This window comes from Stenella coeruleoalba (assembly GCF_951394435.1).
Source record: "Stenella coeruleoalba genome assembly, chromosome: 4".
NCBI classification, from domain to species: Eukaryota; Metazoa; Chordata; class Mammalia; order Artiodactyla; family Delphinidae; genus Stenella; species Stenella coeruleoalba.
The window spans coordinates 45,644,039-45,661,948 of NC_137149.1; the positions used below are offsets into that span (position 1 = coordinate 45,644,039).

Consider the following 17,910-nt stretch of genomic DNA (forward strand, 5'->3'; position numbering starts at 1 on the left):
TGGGGGAAGGCCAGTTGGAAGAAGGCTGAAAACTCAAGCAGTCTCAAGTGTGAAATTTGTAGGGCTGGCAATAAGGCTAGAAACTCAAGCAGTATTTCTATGTTACAGTCTTGAGGCAGAATTTCTTTTTTTCTAGGAAACCTCACTTTTACCTCTTAAGAATTTCAGCTGATTAGATGGGATGATCCACCCACATTGTGGATGGTAATTTCCTTTGCTTAAAGTAATTGATTGTAGATGTTAATCATGTCTACAAAATACCTTCACAGTAACATCTATACTAGTGTTTGACCAAATAACTGGATACCATATCCTAGCCAATTTGACACAGCAAATTTAACCATCACACCTCCAATCCCTTCTAATTTCTTCTTAGTACTATAGCCAGAGTTATGTTTTCAAAGCATAAATTGGATGGTATAATTGTTCACTCACATCTTAAAAACTTTAAGTGTCTTCCCATCGTGCTACCTGGCTTACAAAGTACAGTGTAGCTAAGTCTAGATGAGCTATAACTTCATTTCTCACATGCTTACACTCTGTGGACCATCTGCAGTGGCTTCCTTATATTTCTTTGGGTGAACCCCTTTCTCCTGCTGCAGGGATTTTGCAGACTTTTCTTCCTTCTACATGGAATGTTCTTCCTTCCTCTCCTTGTTAGGTTCCTCCTATGCATCCGTATTTCAGCTCAATTGTCCCATGTTCAATGAAATTGACTTTTCAGTGACTTTCTTGACAAGGCCAAGTGTGTTAGATGCTCTTAGAGTACAATGAACTCCTCCATTATAATATGTTCTAATCTATGTTAATATTTGTGTGATTACTTGATTAAAGTCTGACCCACCTTGAACCAGTAAACTTTAGAAGTTCCCTAAGAACAAAAACTGTGTTTGTTTCTATTTCTGTTGGTATCTTCTGCATGCAGTACACTGCTAGGTTCATAGTGCATACCCAGTAAATACTTGTTGAAAGAAGAAATTAATATGAATAATTTATTGGGCGACTCTTTATAAACATTGAGTTCTTTGTGAGCAGAGACCCTCTCTTGTTATGCTGTTTTATCACCATGGAGACAGTAATCATTAAATGGCTGGCCCTAAGACTGAGAGTTCAGTGAGTAGGGATGTAATTGTTGGTCATGTATTGTCTCTAACAAGGTGATAAAATAAGCAGAGGCAGCTGTTGGAAAGAGAAATGAGCCGACTAGGCAACATGAAAGAGATCACGTGGCCCTAAAGAGGTGAAGAGAGTGTCCTCAGTTGTTAAATTTCTGTGCTTTATTTTTCTGCTTGAAGTCAGGACATACCTTTATTTCAATCTTTGGAGTCTAAGAAATTTGTTTCCCTATAAGAAATCTCAACCTCCTTCTTGCCTTTTAATATTTAGGTTATTGATAAGATCTTTTACTCCTTGTAGCCCAAAGAACTCGGAATTGAACAACATCGTTCTAGGGATGCTCTGACAGCATAGTCATTATCCTACCATTTTTCACCCTTTCCTCCTGCCCCTTTTCTCCCTTCTCTGTTTCCTCACTATCTCAAGTGTTTATAAAAAATACCAGTGGAGGGCAAATTTTGCCGATGTGGTCTAAGAGTGAATCCAAATTCTAGGGAATTTGACTAGATTTAAGTGAAAGCGTAATGGGCTTAAAAATCCAGAAGACAAGTACAACAGCAATAACATTTACTACTATTTATCATTTACTGGTTCCTTAGATTGTGCCAGATACTCTGCTAGGTTCTTCTGAAAACTTTCCTGACTGTGGCCCTCCCTCTGCCCCTGGTTGGGTTAGGTGCCCCTCCTTAGTCTTTGTTTGCATCTTTGTTAGCATACTTACCACATTGTTTTATAATTTCTCTGATCGGTCTTTCTCACCATGTGGTGAACTGTTTTGAATTTGAAGATCCTAACACAATAATTTAAAATCAAAGATGTCGAGGGACTTCCCTGGCAGTCCAGTGGTTAGGACTCTGCACTTTTACAGCAGGGGATGCAGGTTTGATCCCTGGTTGGGGAACTAAGATCCCACATGCCATGTGGCATGGCTAAACATAAAATAAAATTAAATTAAAAAAATAAAATCAAAGATGTTGAATCTGTATCTTCTATATGAATTTACAGAAACAGGCAAAAACACATTATCTTAAATAATTTCGACATAGCTAACATGTATTTAGTGCTTATTAACTGCCAGTTGATTTTCTAAATGCTTTCAATCTTTTAAATTCATTTATAGTGTCTTTTTTTGGAATTACAATCTAGGGGTTTCTGGATTCCTAAAATGGTGGTCTTTACACCAAGTTTTGTCTCCTCAGGGAAGCTGGGTTTAAATTCTGGCCCTGTGCTTTATTCATTTTGATATTATGTATTTTAGGGTTCTTCAGAGAAACAGAACCAACAGGATATATATAAATATATAGAGAAAGATTTATTATGAGAGATTGACTCATGTGATTATGGAAGCTGAAGAGTCCCACAGTCTGCCATTTGCAAGCTGAGGCTCAGGGCAGAGGGTGGTATAGTTTCAGTTCAAACCCAAAGACCCAAGAGTCAAGAGTGCCAGTGTCTGAGGGCAGGAGAAGATGGACATCCCAGGTAAAGCAAGAGAGCAAATTCACCCTTTCTCTGCCTTTTGGTTCTATTCAGTCCCTCAATGGATTTGATGATGTCTACTTATATTAGTGAGGGTGATCTTCTTTACTCAGTCTACCAATCAAATGCTAATTTCTTCTGGAAACACCCTCACAGACCTACCCAGAAATAATGTTTTACCAGCTTTCTGGGCATTCCTTAGCCCATCAAGTTGACACATAAAATTAACCATCACATTGAGCAAGACACTTAATCCCATGGGGATCAGTTTTCTGTTGTATAAAAGAAGGATTGAGTCACCCACTTCTCAGCATGCTAGGAAGATGGAATCATATTTTCTTAGCTCTCTGTGCCAGTGGGGTATATAATAAACTCTTATTATCTTTCACCTTCATTTCTCAGATTAATGTAGCCATACGATGAAGGAAGAAAGACACGAGGGAGTTCAGGGTATAGAAAAGATAATGACTATAATTGTTGAGCACTTCAAGGTGAAAAAAGAGAAGGAGTAGGATCAATGTATTTTAGGTCATGGTGCTACAAAAAGATGGGTGGAGTTGGACTAAAAGAGTGAATAAACTGGAAAGAAAGGAAATGCTGGCCAATGAGAGGTGTACGTGCAATGAAGATGTGGAACAACCACCATAGTTGGAAAAGACAACATTGAGGTAGAGCCATGGGAGTGAGTGACTGTGGTAGGTGAGTTGGCATCAACACTGGAGGAGAGGTATACAAGGAACTGAGAGGCCAGTATGGGGACAAATAACCTACACAAATATATTGGAATTTTCTAGAACATAAGACAGATATAGTGTGTTAGAGAGAGAATAAGTGGCCTAAGAGTTAAAGTGGTTAAAAAATGATCTACATGTTCCAACTAGAAAACTACCTTACTACACTGCTAGCTACTAGTGATATAATACTGTGAAATTTCTTTTTTTGAGTGTTAAATTTCTCATTTTCAAAAGGAGTATAAGAACTGTCCTGTATTACTGACATATTTTTTGAGATGATCATAAGTAATAATGCATATAAAAATTATCTATTGTAATGCATGGCGACTGTGAGATGGGTGGGGTATCATCTTGAAATTTACATCTCAACCTTTATTTTTCATGTCAATGGAACAGTTATTAATTTCATCCAATACTTGGGGCACACAGTCTGTGGTATAGAAAAGTAAGGGGACACCTATGGTTTTTTTAACTCTTGTAAAAACTGGAGACTGAGTGACATTTGGGACTGCTTTTTCATTCACTTCCCTATATTTATCATCTATTTTCAAGTACCTAACTCTGATCAATATACATGGTAGATGATTTTATTCAATAAATATTTACAGAGTATCTGTTGGATGCCAAGCACATATTCACCATATGAGATACTTTACATTTTTCCCCCAATACATCTCAGTTCACTTTACAGTGAACTTCCATTTTTAGATATTTTTCTGCTAGGTTCAGGAAAATACACCAGTTTTCTTACAACCTAGATAAATTTTCATTTACAGAAAAATTCTATAGTGACCCAGGTGCACACCATACCCTGTTCCCCAACCACAAAACTCTGGTGGAGTTGATTAACTGAAGTGGAAGAAAGCAAGCAAGCGAGCAAGCCAAGCCGGTAAGCACACAAACAAAACAAAACTAAACTAGAAGATTTGAACCTGTGTATGTACTTACAACTAACTATAAAAGACCTTAAGTTGTGTACAACATTATAATTGTATACTTTGAGTTAAAGATCAATGGAATTATTCTTGCTTTTGAAATAATAATTATTAATAGTTTGAACACTTTTAGAGATGGAACCAAATATAAAATGACTCTGCTTTTATAACTACAGTCTCTAACTTGTCTGTATTTGGCAATAGACTTTAAATTCTTAGAAAGTAAGGGGCATGTTATCTTTATATTTTTGTTCCTAGGGCCTAGCACACAGTAGGTTCTCATTAAATGTTAATTGCTTTTAATTAGATTAAAGACAGATGGGATTTATATAGAACAAAATAATCTTTAAAATGAATTATAAACCTCAAACCAAAACAAGCTAACATTTTCAAGTGTGAAAATAAGTATTATTTCTAAATGAATCTCATATGTCATGAATCAAAACTGTAGTATCTCAAATATTTTTACATTTAGATTTGAAGCAAGCAACAGCTATGCAAAATGCTTCTAAATGTTAAGAACGTGTTTGTGTAGGATAATTTACCATGTGACTTTGAACGGTAGTTTAACTCACCCCTCCACCCTTCAAACATCTGGTATGTTTCCAATAAATAAGGCAGCAGAAAAGGTAATATAGAAGAAAAACTTGCTCAGGGTTAGGGATATAAGTTTGTTAGGCTGTGGGATTATGGATGTATATGCTTTTAATCATGGAAGATTATGTGCATACAATCAGAATTTTTATTAAAAAATATAAATAGCTTCTGAACAACTGTTGAAATTTAAAATGGAAGCAGTGAGCTCCAAGGGCAATGTAATTTTCTTAACAATTACAGCTTCCATTCCATGAGAATTTTCATTTTGCCAGCCATGGCAATGGGCAAACTGAGTTCATTACCTTTCGTCCTTAAAACCGTCTTAAAAGATGGGTATGGCCTTCAGTTTAATTATGAAGGAACTGAAGTGCAAAGAGTTGAACAAAGTAGCTGCAGTTCACAAAATAGAAACCAGCAGAACAAGATTTGACTTTGGGTCTCACAGGTGCGAAGGCACATGCTCTTTTTGCTACCTATCTCTTATAGTTCTTGTGAAACTAAGGTAATGATAATGTAAACACTTTACATAAATTAACATATTTAATCCTTACAGCAAAACTATGGGAGAATTGAGGAGACAAGTTATATGAATTGACCAAGGGCAAATAGCTGACATGTGAGAACAGGCGCTTAAGCACAAACTACACTGTTTTCTTTATATAAGAGAAATTATGGACAGCTCCTAGCTCGAAGCATGACTTGTATTGGGCACCAAGTAAATGTAAACTCCTTTCTCTACATATTCTCAATGATTTCCGTAAAGTGAACACTTAACACGTTTGTTGACTAAATCGTGGAAATGATAATACATGTATTATATAGGTATATTAAAAAAGCAGAACAAATACTAGATACCCCCTCAGACTGTTGTTTTATATGGCATTTCAGTCCTCCCATTTTTAGGAGAAATGTGATTTTCTATATTTAGGTTTATAGAAATATCTGGCACGGTCATCCCTTTTGGGTTATGTCTGTTTCATAAACTCCTGTAGTCGGGGCATTTTCATCTAAATGCCAGGCAATTTGTGATTACTCTTTGTTTTATGACCTTTCAGTTAGTATGCAATCTATTTGACAGCGCTCATCCAACACCTACAGCAATTTTGCCTAATATGAGAGCTAGTTTTCCTGAGACACTGACTTGGGCCTGAATAAATCAAATATGCCCCAATACTTCTACAATCCTTCCTTAATCAACTTATCTTCAAATGGTATGACAAAAAGAATCATGTTTGCTGGCATGATTTGTTTCTTTGGAAATCTGTGCTAATTCCAGTTTATAGTCTATTGCTTTTTCTTAACTAGACTATTTTTATGAATAGGTAGTTCATCATTCCAGTGAAGCTAGAAATAAATATGCTTAAGGAGAGAAGAGGTTTTATACCACCATCATATGGCAGATCATTGAACTTTATCATTTGCCTTCATTTTATTTAAATAAATAGATAAAATTGGTAGGGAGACCTTTTGAGGGATATTTATTTGGTTTATGGTCATTTCATGCCTCTGTCCCCCCTTCCACCCCGCCACACACACACATACAGTTGAGCATTCATGTCTGTATTCTTTGCTCCCTCTAAATAGAATATCTGTTTTGGGGGGGACAGAAGTAACGATTTTTATGGCTATTTTGTTACCTTCCATCCCTATCAAAATAAGAAGCACATAGTAGGTGATCAACAATTCTAGCTGGTTCATATTCTCAGTCAACTGAGAAGGGGTATAAAGTTGTGGTTGACGAACTTTAGATTTAATCTTCTTTGATTCCTACTGGCTGTGTAATTTTGGGAAAGTTATTTAAACCTCAGCTTTTCATCTGTGCATTGGGGCTGATAACAGTCCTTACCACATGGGGTCAAATGAGATAAATAGCACTGTGGTGGGCGCATTGTAAAGACTGAAAATATTATTCTCTTTAGTTTATTTAAAAATATTTATTGAACACCTACTATAAGCCAATTGTGGCCTGAGCTAAGGGGTAGGAAAGTCAAATTGTTTTTGACTTGGAGGAGACTGAGAAATGGCGAGATACACAACAGAATGTAATAAGTATTACAATCCGTTTTGTGAAAATATGGCTTAGCAAATGTCTAAATGCCTGAGAATCAAGGAAGAATTCAGAGAGAAAATAGTGTTTGAACTGATATCTAAAGATGAACCAGATCAAAAGCAAGGAAATTGCAGGCATTTAAATATATGATTAAATTCCTTTTCTATGTGACAAGTTCTTTCGTGAAATTTGCTGTGTACAAGTATACTAGTGTTCTCCAGACAAACAGAACTAGTAGGATCTATATATATGTATATCTATATCTAATCTATATCTATATCGTATGGATATATAAAAGATTTGTTATGAGGAATCGGCTCACACAATTATGGAGGCTGAGAATTTTCACACTCTTTCCTCTGCAAGCTGTAGACCCAGGAAAGTTGGTGGTATAATTCAGGTGAAATTCGAAGACTTGAGAACAAGAAGAGCCAATGGTATAAATCCCAGTCTGAGGTCCAGAGACCATGAGATGAGATGAGATGACCCAGCTCATCCAGTGAGGCAGGAAAGAAGCAGCATATTTCTTTTTCCTCCACTTTTTTTTTTAACATCTTTATTAGTATAATTGCTTTACAATGGTGTATTAGTTTCTGCTTTATAACAAAGTGAATCAGTTATACATATACATATGTCCCCATATCTCTTCCCTCTTGCATCTCCCTCCCTCCCACCCTCCCTATCCCACCCCTCTAGGTGGTCACAAAGTACAGAGCTGATCTCCCTGTGCTATGCAGCTGCTTCCCACTAGCTATCGGTTTTACATTTGGTAGTGTATATATGTACATGCCATTCTCTCACTTTGTCCCAGCTTACCTTTTCCCCTCCCTGTGTCCTCAGGTCCATTCTCTAGTAGGTCTGCGTCTTTATTCCCATCCTGCCCCTAGGTTCTTCATGACCATTTTTTTTTTTAGATTCCATATATATGTGTTAGCATATGGTATTTGTTTTTCTCTTTCTGACTTACTTCACTTTGTATGACAGTCTCTAGGTCCATCCACCTCACTACAAATAACTCAATTTCATTTCCTTTTATGGCTGAGTAATATTCCATTGTGTATATGTGCCACATCTTCTTTATCCATTCATCTGTCGATGGACACTTAGGTTGCGTCCATGTCCTGGCTATTGTAAACAGAGCTGCAATGAACATTGTACCACAGTGTTCATTTCCTCCACTTTTTGTTCTATTCAGGCCTTCAGGAAATTGGATGATGCTTACCACATTGGGGAAAGCAATCTATGATTCAAATGCTAATCTCATCCAGAAACACTTCACAGATGTACCCGGAAATAATGTTATATTTGGGTACCCCCATGGCCAGCCAAGTTGACACATAAAATTAACCATCACAACAGGCAATACACTCACTGAGTATTTTTATATAATTTGCTTCAAATGGAGGGAGGTCCTTCTTTTCAACACGCACTATGCAATGTACCTCTCTAATTATCATCCCAACAATATACACTTAAAACATTTTCTGTTGGAGAAGTATGTTTACGTGTGTGTATGTGTGTGTGTTTAATTTAACAATTTAACAGTTTCTTCACGGTGATAGTGGGAAAGTAACTTAACCTATTTTGAATCCTAGGGTACTCATCTATAACATGGGACAGCTACTCCTGACTCACAAACAATTAATGTGTAGAACCCTGGTGACTTTTCAGTTTAGGTTCTTGCCCTGGATCATAGTGTGACTTTAATATGCAAGGAATTTTTGTGTTTGGGAAATAACATGACTTCCTACATTGCTGCATGGTTTATTCATTGGATAACTTAGGGTTTTGGAAAGGGTCTTTTCTTTCTCATGTATAATTTCACTAAAATAAGTAGGTCAGGGTTTCAGCTCCGTGAGATTTCTTAAGTACCCATATTCTTTTTCTTTCGTTTCTCTGTCACTCCCTGTGGTGTTTTCTTGTGTGCTTGCAAAGTTTTTTCACCATCTCAATGTACACATCCCAGCCTATGGGAAGGGAGAAAGAGGACAGAGAAAAAAAGAAACTTCCTTATAAGGACACCATGCAGAACTTGAACACATCAGTCCCATCAGATTTGCTGGACAGAATTTAGTCGAGGGGTTTTAACTGGTTGCGAGGGTGTCTGGGATATATAGTCTTTAACCAGGAGACTATGTGCTCAGCTGAAACCCAGAGGTTTAATTATTAAAAGGCAGAAAGGAAGAATGGATACTAAGGAATAATTAGCAATCTGTACCATGTGCACACCATTGCAACAATTCTTTAAGGGTGATCTTTTTGTCCATATTCAATGGATAAGATAGTTGAAATTCAGAGAGAGGAAATTACTTGTCAAAGTCACATAAATGTGCAGATCAAATAAGAACGGCAATTACAATCAAGACAGCGCTACACTAGGTTCTCCGCTCTAAAACAAAAGGAAAAAAATAGCTACTTAATGTTGTTTTGCCACCCAACAGAAAACAGGCAGCTACAGTGTTCATGTGCCATTGACAAGGCTATGTTTTGCAGGCAATCTTGTGGGAGCTGACATAACAGGAAGAAAATTAAATCATTGAAAGTAGTAGCTAGAGTTAAGCCCTTGGGAGAGAAAAAAAAAAAAAAAGCATGACTTGTTTTCAATTACATGATTACACAGGTCTCAAAGATTCTCCTGTATGTCCCAGGTAGTTAAAATCTCCCTTCTTTTTAACCATCAGCTTTTAGTTGAATTTTTAGTTTGAGAGAACAGCCCTGAGAACACAAGTAATATACATTTACAGGTAAAACAAATTCAACCCTGAAAATATGGGGATAACAAGATAATAAAAAATGTGGGAGCAAAAACATTGGACAAGGCCTATCAATTTGCCAAAATTTTGAGGTCAGATGTCCACGAGCCATGAAATTGTTTAAAACTTGCTCTGGATAAATAAATATATGTTTGGAAGAATTGCTTACACAGTGATTTTTGAGCTTTCTATTTAGGAAAATGATAAGAAAAGTGAGAGAAAAGATTTCTTAGGGCCAGTGACAACATGAATACTAGGGAATATATCCATGCAGAAAGATGACCTATTCAGCGGTATATAATCACTGACCCTACTCTGCCTCATTCATGAGAAGAAGTTTCTAAGCAGCTTCAATTATTGCATAGTCTTCAGTACTTCTTTCAGGCGTTAAAAATTTTCAATCAGCTATCTAATTTTATTTTGGAGTTCTTACCTTTTAAAATTCTTTTACTTTTTTTCATTATGTTAGAAAAACTCAATTAGATTCCACTGGTTTTAATACTCTTCCTTTACCCTACCAATTTCCCTTAAAGATGGGTTGCCTATAGGCTTTGTTGGTAGGTAAATTTGGAGGAAAGTAGGGAAGTTTTGGTAGAAAGCAAAAAATATTCCACACTGAGAAGCTAGAATTTGAAAATAGAAGCTGTTCCTGTATGTTGAGCATCATGGTTAAAAAGAGACACAGTTGATTTCTTTGATAGAATTAATTGATTAATAGCAATGACAAAAAAAAAATGTTATGATCCCAGCATCTCACATTACACTTGTCACCTCTAAGATTCCTTCTCATCCTCTAATGCCCCCACTCACCAAAAACTGATGAGTAAATTCAGAATCCTTGGCTAAGTAGCCTTTGGAAAATTTTCTCTCCTTGGTTATCAGTCAATATTTGAGGAATAAACAGTAAGCCCTGTAATATAGTAACTTTCTAGTGTGCAGAATTAAGCAAAACATTAACTGTGATGATGGAAGAATGGAATTAGATGCTGTGTAGATTGATTTTAGTAGTTTACAAAATCCAAATATTTGTTTGGTCTATTTATCTTGTCTTTGAGGATGTCTGAAATTCTCACTATTTTATCCAGTCCTTTGAGTAAGGCTGTGTATTAGGCTGATCAGGCTGACATGACAATACCACAGACTGGCTTGCTTCAACAATAGAAATTTATTTGCCATAGTCCTGGAGGCCGGAAGTCCAATATCAAGGTTCTGGCAAGGTCAGTGTCTGGTAAGATCTCTCTCCTTGGATTGCAGATGGCTGCCTTCTTACCATGTCATCATATAGCATTTCCTCTTATGAGCACATGAAGAGAAAGAGAGAGAGAAAAAGAGAAAGGGAGAGAGAGAGCAAAAGAAAAAGAAGAGATCCCTGATGTCTCTTCATCTTCTTATAAGGACACTAGTTCTATCATATTAGGGTCCTACCCTTATGACTGCATTGAATCTTGACTAAAGTTTAAATGCCCTATCTTGAAAAACAGCCACCTTTGTGGGTAGGGCTTCAACACATGACTTTTGAGGAGACTTAATTCAGTATATAAGAGATTTTGTCACCCCAAAGCCCTATGAGAAAACAAATCTATATCCTGAGTGAAGAAGGAGGCCAAAGGCTTAAAATGCTCCTTAACATGGACAGCTTTGGCATATTTATTAGCTGTCATTTTAGAAATCATGAACAGGATTTTGGTAGTTTAGGACATGGGACAAAGGATTTTTCATGGAGGGGGTAAAATGGCCTAAGAAAAGACAATACACCATTTGCAGGTAGGAACGCTCTCTTAGGGACACAGGTAGTTGAAAGTTGAAGTGAGGGGCAGGGATGCAGAAATGAGCAAGAACCGTATTTGTCTCATTCTTGCTCCTTTGCCATAACCCACCTGCTTTTCTACTCCTTGGCTAACATGCATAAAGTAAATTCCTAGTAGACTCTATCATGATTTACTGTCACTGTCTTGATCCTCTTCTTGGGTCTCTTTGTCCAGTTGCCTAGTCTCAGTTTCTTACATTTGATTATAATCAGCATTGTTCTCATTCCTTGGACAATTTGACTGAAACTTTCATTAGATATAGCATTAAAAACAATAACATGCTTATCTAAGTAAAAGATGGATACTGTTCTTACAAAACTTATCTATAAAAATTTTAGCCACCATTGTCTGAAACTTATAATGTAAGTTCTTTACATTCACCTCTTCATTGTATACCTGTAACACCCCTAAAAATTATGTTCTTTATTATTTCCATGCATTTCTGGTATTGAACCTGGACCTCTTACATTTTGCTAGTATCCCTTGTTAGTTTTCCATGTTCTTGTCTCAGATTAAGAGGTTGCACCTATCCTTTAGGATATAACCTAGGATATAAAATTGCAGAGACACAGAATGGAAGATTACTTCAAATCTGAGCCCCCAAGACACAAGGGCATTGGGGCAGGTGGCCAATTCAATGCTAAACATCCATCAGAACCACTGGTTTGTGCTGATTAATGAAGATGACTGCTTTATGGGGTGGGACAGTAGGTTATTGTGTTTGACACTATAAGGAAGAGTGTACATGAATGTTTCTGCAGACATGTCACCTCCCTTAAAGGCACCTCTAACCTACATAGTGCAGTCTGCTCAACTGTCTTATTGTGGCTGCATATCAAGGGCTCCCTTTTCCCTGAGTACCCAGGAATTTTACTGATAAACATACCGCTTGGAATTAAAGAGTACTTTAGACAGATAATTGTGCTTTCAGATTCTTAATCTCTTTTGGACATATTTCATTACTCATTTAATGTAGCTTGAATTAGATTATTTTAAAATCGATTCAGTTAAATGTAATCTACAAATCATTTAAAGGCACTATCATATTGCATTATCAATGTGCAACAGTTATGTTGAGTGAGTGCCTAATATGTGCCTGGCATTATACTATAATACTAGCAACAATCTGAATGTTAAATATTTGTCACCTCCATTTAAAGATGCAGAAACTGAGACATATGTTTAACAGAGAGGTTAAATGTCTTTTCCAGTGCTACAGAGCATATAACAGCAGACGGAGCTGGGATTTGAAGCCATGGCTGGTAAACAGCAATTCTGTTGCGGTTTTACCATTTTTCTATGGTTTCTCAAATGATTTTGACTTTTCCACAGGTGATCACAGTCACTATGTTTAGACTCTATTCCGGTGTATATAAAAGGTGTGTTTATTTGCTCTCATCACTATTTCCTCTATTTTCTAAGACTGGGCCCAAATAGTTCTATATATTTGTGATATAATTAAAAATTATGTCTTCTTTGTATATATTAGAAGTTTTCCTTGTCTTGAATAAAAGAACACCAGAGAAAAACTCAGATTAGAGTTTTCTTGAACCATGTTAAAGAAAAAGTAGAAGTTATTAATTTTCGTTTGGCATTTTAAAGACATATTAAATGTCTGGAAGGTTAGGGATTTGGCTTAAACACTTGGCCCTGCTTTTTATCCACAGGCTTTTCTGTGACCTCAGAATCACTGTGCAGATTGCATGAATGGGCATATTTGGGTGTTTTTTGGAGTATTTTTTTCTGTCTTTGGGCTTCATATTTGTGTTTCCAAATGAGTGTGCATTTCTGTATGAGTAAGCACGAGTCTACTTTTTTTTTCCACAGAGATGATTTTATTTCCAATGAGGTCTGTAATGGAGTTAGGGTAGCTTCTGATATGTAAGAGAATTAAAATCCTGCTTCAAGAGAAATCAACATTAACGCTTCTATTTGTTAATATTCTATCATCCTCAGGTCTCTCTGCCCACTTATTTTCTGACTAAATAATAAGCACTCTCAGAGCCAGTTTTCAAAAATTTACTTTGAAATTTTTATTTGATCAGCAGCCTCAAGATCTGAAGGGGATTACATTTTCCCCCTTTTCTTGTTTCTTGAACTAGCATAAATAATCCTCTTTGTGATAATACCCTGTCTCCCAGCGTGCTTGTTTATCATAAGAGGACTCTTGTTTCCACGGACTAATGCACTCAGAAGCTTGGCTGACTTTCTGATGTAAATGTCAGACAGGAACCATGTCTTTGCTTTTCCAGCCAAATTGCCTCGTTTTTACAACACTATGCTTGATTTATAGGGGTCTTTGAAATATTGAAATTGCCCCCTGCACTAAAAGAAATGCATCGTGTAGGCATTTTAGTATAGAAACATTAATAAGAATAATTTATAGGGGAAATGGGTTGCAGCGTTCTGGAAAATACTCAACTCTTTGAGCAAAATATGGCAGTGTCAATGAACAACACTGACATTCTAAAGGGAGGTACATATATTGAAGGATAACCAGAGTCAATCCCAAAAGAATGTCATAATTTCTTAGTTTGGATTTAAATAACCCTTATAGAAATAATAATTAAAAAAGGAACATAAGAAATTGATTCATTTTTGTTTTTCTTATAGTATGCTTCATTTCTTTATTGATAAATGGTCCATAATGATCGTCAACCACATGCTTACTCAAAAATAGGATTTCTATCTCAGTCAGGTATTTAACTGGGGAACATAGCTGTGTCTATATAGGAAATGGGGAGAATGGAGAAAGAAACTAATTTATTGTACACATTCAACATGCCAGAAACAGGGACAGGCAGCTTATATGTCTTTTTAAATTTCAGTCCTTCCATATAACATGAGAAATTGGTGTTAGTGTTCACATGTCATTGCTAAAAGTCAGAGAGGTAAAGTGACATGCCTTAAGTCTCATGGTTAGTAAATCTTGGGTCAAATATGCAATTCAGAGAACGCTTTGGTGAGGGGACGAGAATAGAATAAAATTATTGGTTCAAAAACAAATTTATTTTGTATATAGTTCATTAAATACCAAAATACTACTATATCCAGTGAGTCAAAATTATGTTTTTCCAAATACATGATATTACTTCAACACCAGTTAGTATGTTGTATTGTGGGAATGGGGAGTGGGTTCTGGCAACATAATGTTTATCTGTCTTTAGAGTAGTTTCATAATGGTTTTATGTATTAATTAAATATGACTATTCTATATGACTATTTTATGACTATTATAAAATATGACTGACTATTCAAAGGTCAGAGAGAGTCTTTCAGAATGCTTTAAACAAGAACAATATTTGACAATAGACACATGGCAATAAAAATTAAAACAGTAGGTAGAAGAGAGAGTAAGAAAAAAGTAGAAATGTAGTGGAAAAGCAAAGAAAATGGAAAAATTGAGGGAGAAGAGGGGAAAATCTTGATTAAATCCAATGCCTTTAGGATATGGATTGCTTCTAGATAATTTTATTTGTTCGTGTTTGATCATTTTGAGGGGTCATTATTTTTTTAACACTGGCTATGTACCAGCCTTTGTTCTGGACAATAAAGCTACAGAGTTCCATGACCTTACAAACTCCTGGGTATGACAACAAAAGAGATGTGTAATGGTGTAATGGTGTCAAGATGGGGATAATTGGGAGTCACCGTGAGAGAACAACAAAGGGCATTTAACCCAAATTTTAAATGTCAGGAAAGATTTTTTGAAGGAAGTGATAGTTAAACTGGGCTGAGACTAGAGAGGTAAGGACGAGTTAGGCAAAGATAGGGAGTTTAGGCAGGGGACAGGAAAGTATTCCAGGCACATTCTTTTATGTGCAGTATCCCATAAGGAGTGAAATGGCACAGTCTAGGAGATTTAAGTAGTTTGGAATTCTTGGAGTGGAGAGTGAGAGGATGCAGGAAGTAGGACTAATGGACAGACTAAGAGTTATCCATTCTTTATTTCATTAAAGCAAACATCATTTTCACCATTGCCATCATTATGTCATTCATCTATTTACTATTCACAAGCTTTTATTATATAGCAAGTGCTCTGACATTTAATGTGAATGTTTTACAATGGAAAATATTATTATATAAGTTCCTAGCAGAGTTTGGGAAAACACTCCTGTGTTTCTCTTTTGCTCACACACTCATAATACTTCTGACACCAAATATATATATTTTTTTCACACAATTAATTCTGTGTGACCCTAGCTGGGTGTCCCATAATTCAATTCAATTCTGACACTGTCTACTTGGAATTATCATCAGATCCTACAAGTTATGTGCTCAGTTCCACAACACTGCCCCCAATTCACAAACCAGTTGCAGGTTCCAGATTGTCTGCAACCTGTACTTCTGACTGGCTGTAAATTGGCGTTTCCATGACACCCTTCTTGGATTCAGCAATTTACTGGAATTACTCACAGAACTCAGAGAAACATTTACTTACATTTACCAGTTTACTATAAAGAATATAAGAAAGAGTACAGATGAACAGTCAAATGAAGAGATACACAGGGCAAGGTCCAAAAGAGAATAGTTCAAGAGCTCTGTCCCCATGCACCACTTGGCGGGGCACCACTTTCCTAGTATGTGGTTGTGTTCACCAACCCAGAGGCTCTTCAAACCCCATACTTTGGGATTTTTATGGAGAATTTATCAAGCAGTTATGACCAATCATTAACTCAGTCTCCTGTCCCTCTTTCCTTTTCCTGGAGCGTGGGGACCAGTTGCCATCCTGAAGCTATTCAGGAGTCCAGTAAGATTTACCTCATTAGAACAAAACACACTCCTATCATCCAGGAAGTTCCAAGGGATTTAGGAGCCTTGTATTCAGGAACTAGGGCCAAAGGCCAAATATTAGAACAAAAGTTGTTTCTGGTGTTCTTATCACTTAGGAAATTACAAAGGTTTTAGGAGCTCTGTTCAAGGAATGGGGGCAGAGACCAATACATATATTTTCTATTACTTCACACCAGAGGACAAGGACAGTGTTTTATTCATCCTTGTATTCTCCAAGATAGCCTGAAAATTTCATTGTGAATAAAAGTTGCTAGTACATATATATTTTAGATATGTGTTAAACTGCCTTGATGTTATAATTGATTCTAGATAGCAGCCAGGGGTCAGAAAATGTTTAAAACTTGTGAGGAAATTAAGAAAAGAATTCCATTTAGAATAGCATCAAAAATAAGTTAATTAGAATAAATTTAACAAGTGTAGCACTTGTATATTGAAAAGTATGGAGCATCATTGAAAGAAGTTTAAAATGACCTAAATAAGTGGAAAGACATTATATTCATGGATTGGAAGATTTAATATCATTAGGATGGTAATACTCCCAAATTAATCTACAGATTCAAAGTATTTTCTATCAAAATCCTAGTGGCCTTTTTTTTTTCTTTTTTTTGCAGAACTTGATCACCTATTCTAAAATTCATGGAAATGTGAGGGACCCAGAATAGCCAAAACAATTGTGTAAAAAGAAACAAAGTCAGAGGACTAACACTTTCCAATTTAAAAATTTATTACAAAGCTCCAGCAATCAATACATTGTTTTACTGGCATGAGGATAGACATATAGATCGATGGAATAGAATTGAGTCCAGAAATAAACCGTTACATTCGTGGCCAATTGATTTTTGACATTGGTGCCAGGGAAATCCAACAGGAGAAAGAATAGTTTTCAACAAATGTTCTAAGACAACTGGATATCTAGGTGCAAAAGAATAAAATTGGACCCTCACCTCATACAATATACAAATATTAACTCGATGTGGATCAAAGGCCTAAATGTAAAAGATAAAACTATAAAACTCTTTGAAGAAAACAAGGTAGTATATCTTTGTGATTTTGAATTAGGCAACAATTTCTTAAATATTACACCAAAAGTAAAAATAGATAAATTGGACTTAATTAAAATTTAAAACACATGCTTCAAAGGACAAAACCAAGAAAATGAAAAAGCAACCTACATATGGGTGAAAATATTTCAAATCATATGTATGGGTCCTGATAAATCATATGTATGGGTCCTGATAAGGGACCCATACATAGAATATATGTATATATTCTTTTACAACCAATTATAAAAATACAAATAAACTAAGCAAAAATTAGCAAAAGACTTAAATAGATATTTCTCCAAAGAAGATATCCAAATGATAATAAGCACATGAGAAGAAGCTAAGCATTGTTAATCACCAGGGAAGTACAAATCAAAACCACAATGAGATACCACTATTACCCACTAGGATGGCTGTAATCAAAAAGACCAATAATAACAAGGGTTGATAAGGATGTAGAAAAATCAGAACCCACATAAACTTTATTTGGGAATGTAAAATGGCACAGCTACTTTGGACAACAGTCTATAAAATGGTATAGCTACTTTGGACAATATTCTGGCAGTTCCTCAAACAGTGAAACATAGTTACCATACGTTCCAGT

The 17,910-nt window shown here is 36.0% G+C and overlaps 1 protein-coding gene across 5 annotated transcripts in view; it reads left to right on the plus strand.

Annotated features, from left to right (window-relative positions):
• Positions 1-17,910, plus strand: part of LOC307185307 (thymosin beta-4-like) — a 412,489-nt gene that overhangs the window by 289,093 nt on the left and 105,486 nt on the right. Inside the window, exon 1 of one of the 5 annotated variants that reach the window (XM_079919370.1) lies at positions 12,819-12,848. The exons of the other annotated variants lie outside the window; for them this stretch is intronic. The gene's annotated coding sequence lies outside the window, so the exon portion shown is untranslated. Of the gene's footprint in view, positions 1-12,818; positions 12,849-17,910 lie in introns of those variants that run through there. 5 annotated transcript variants of the gene reach the window in all.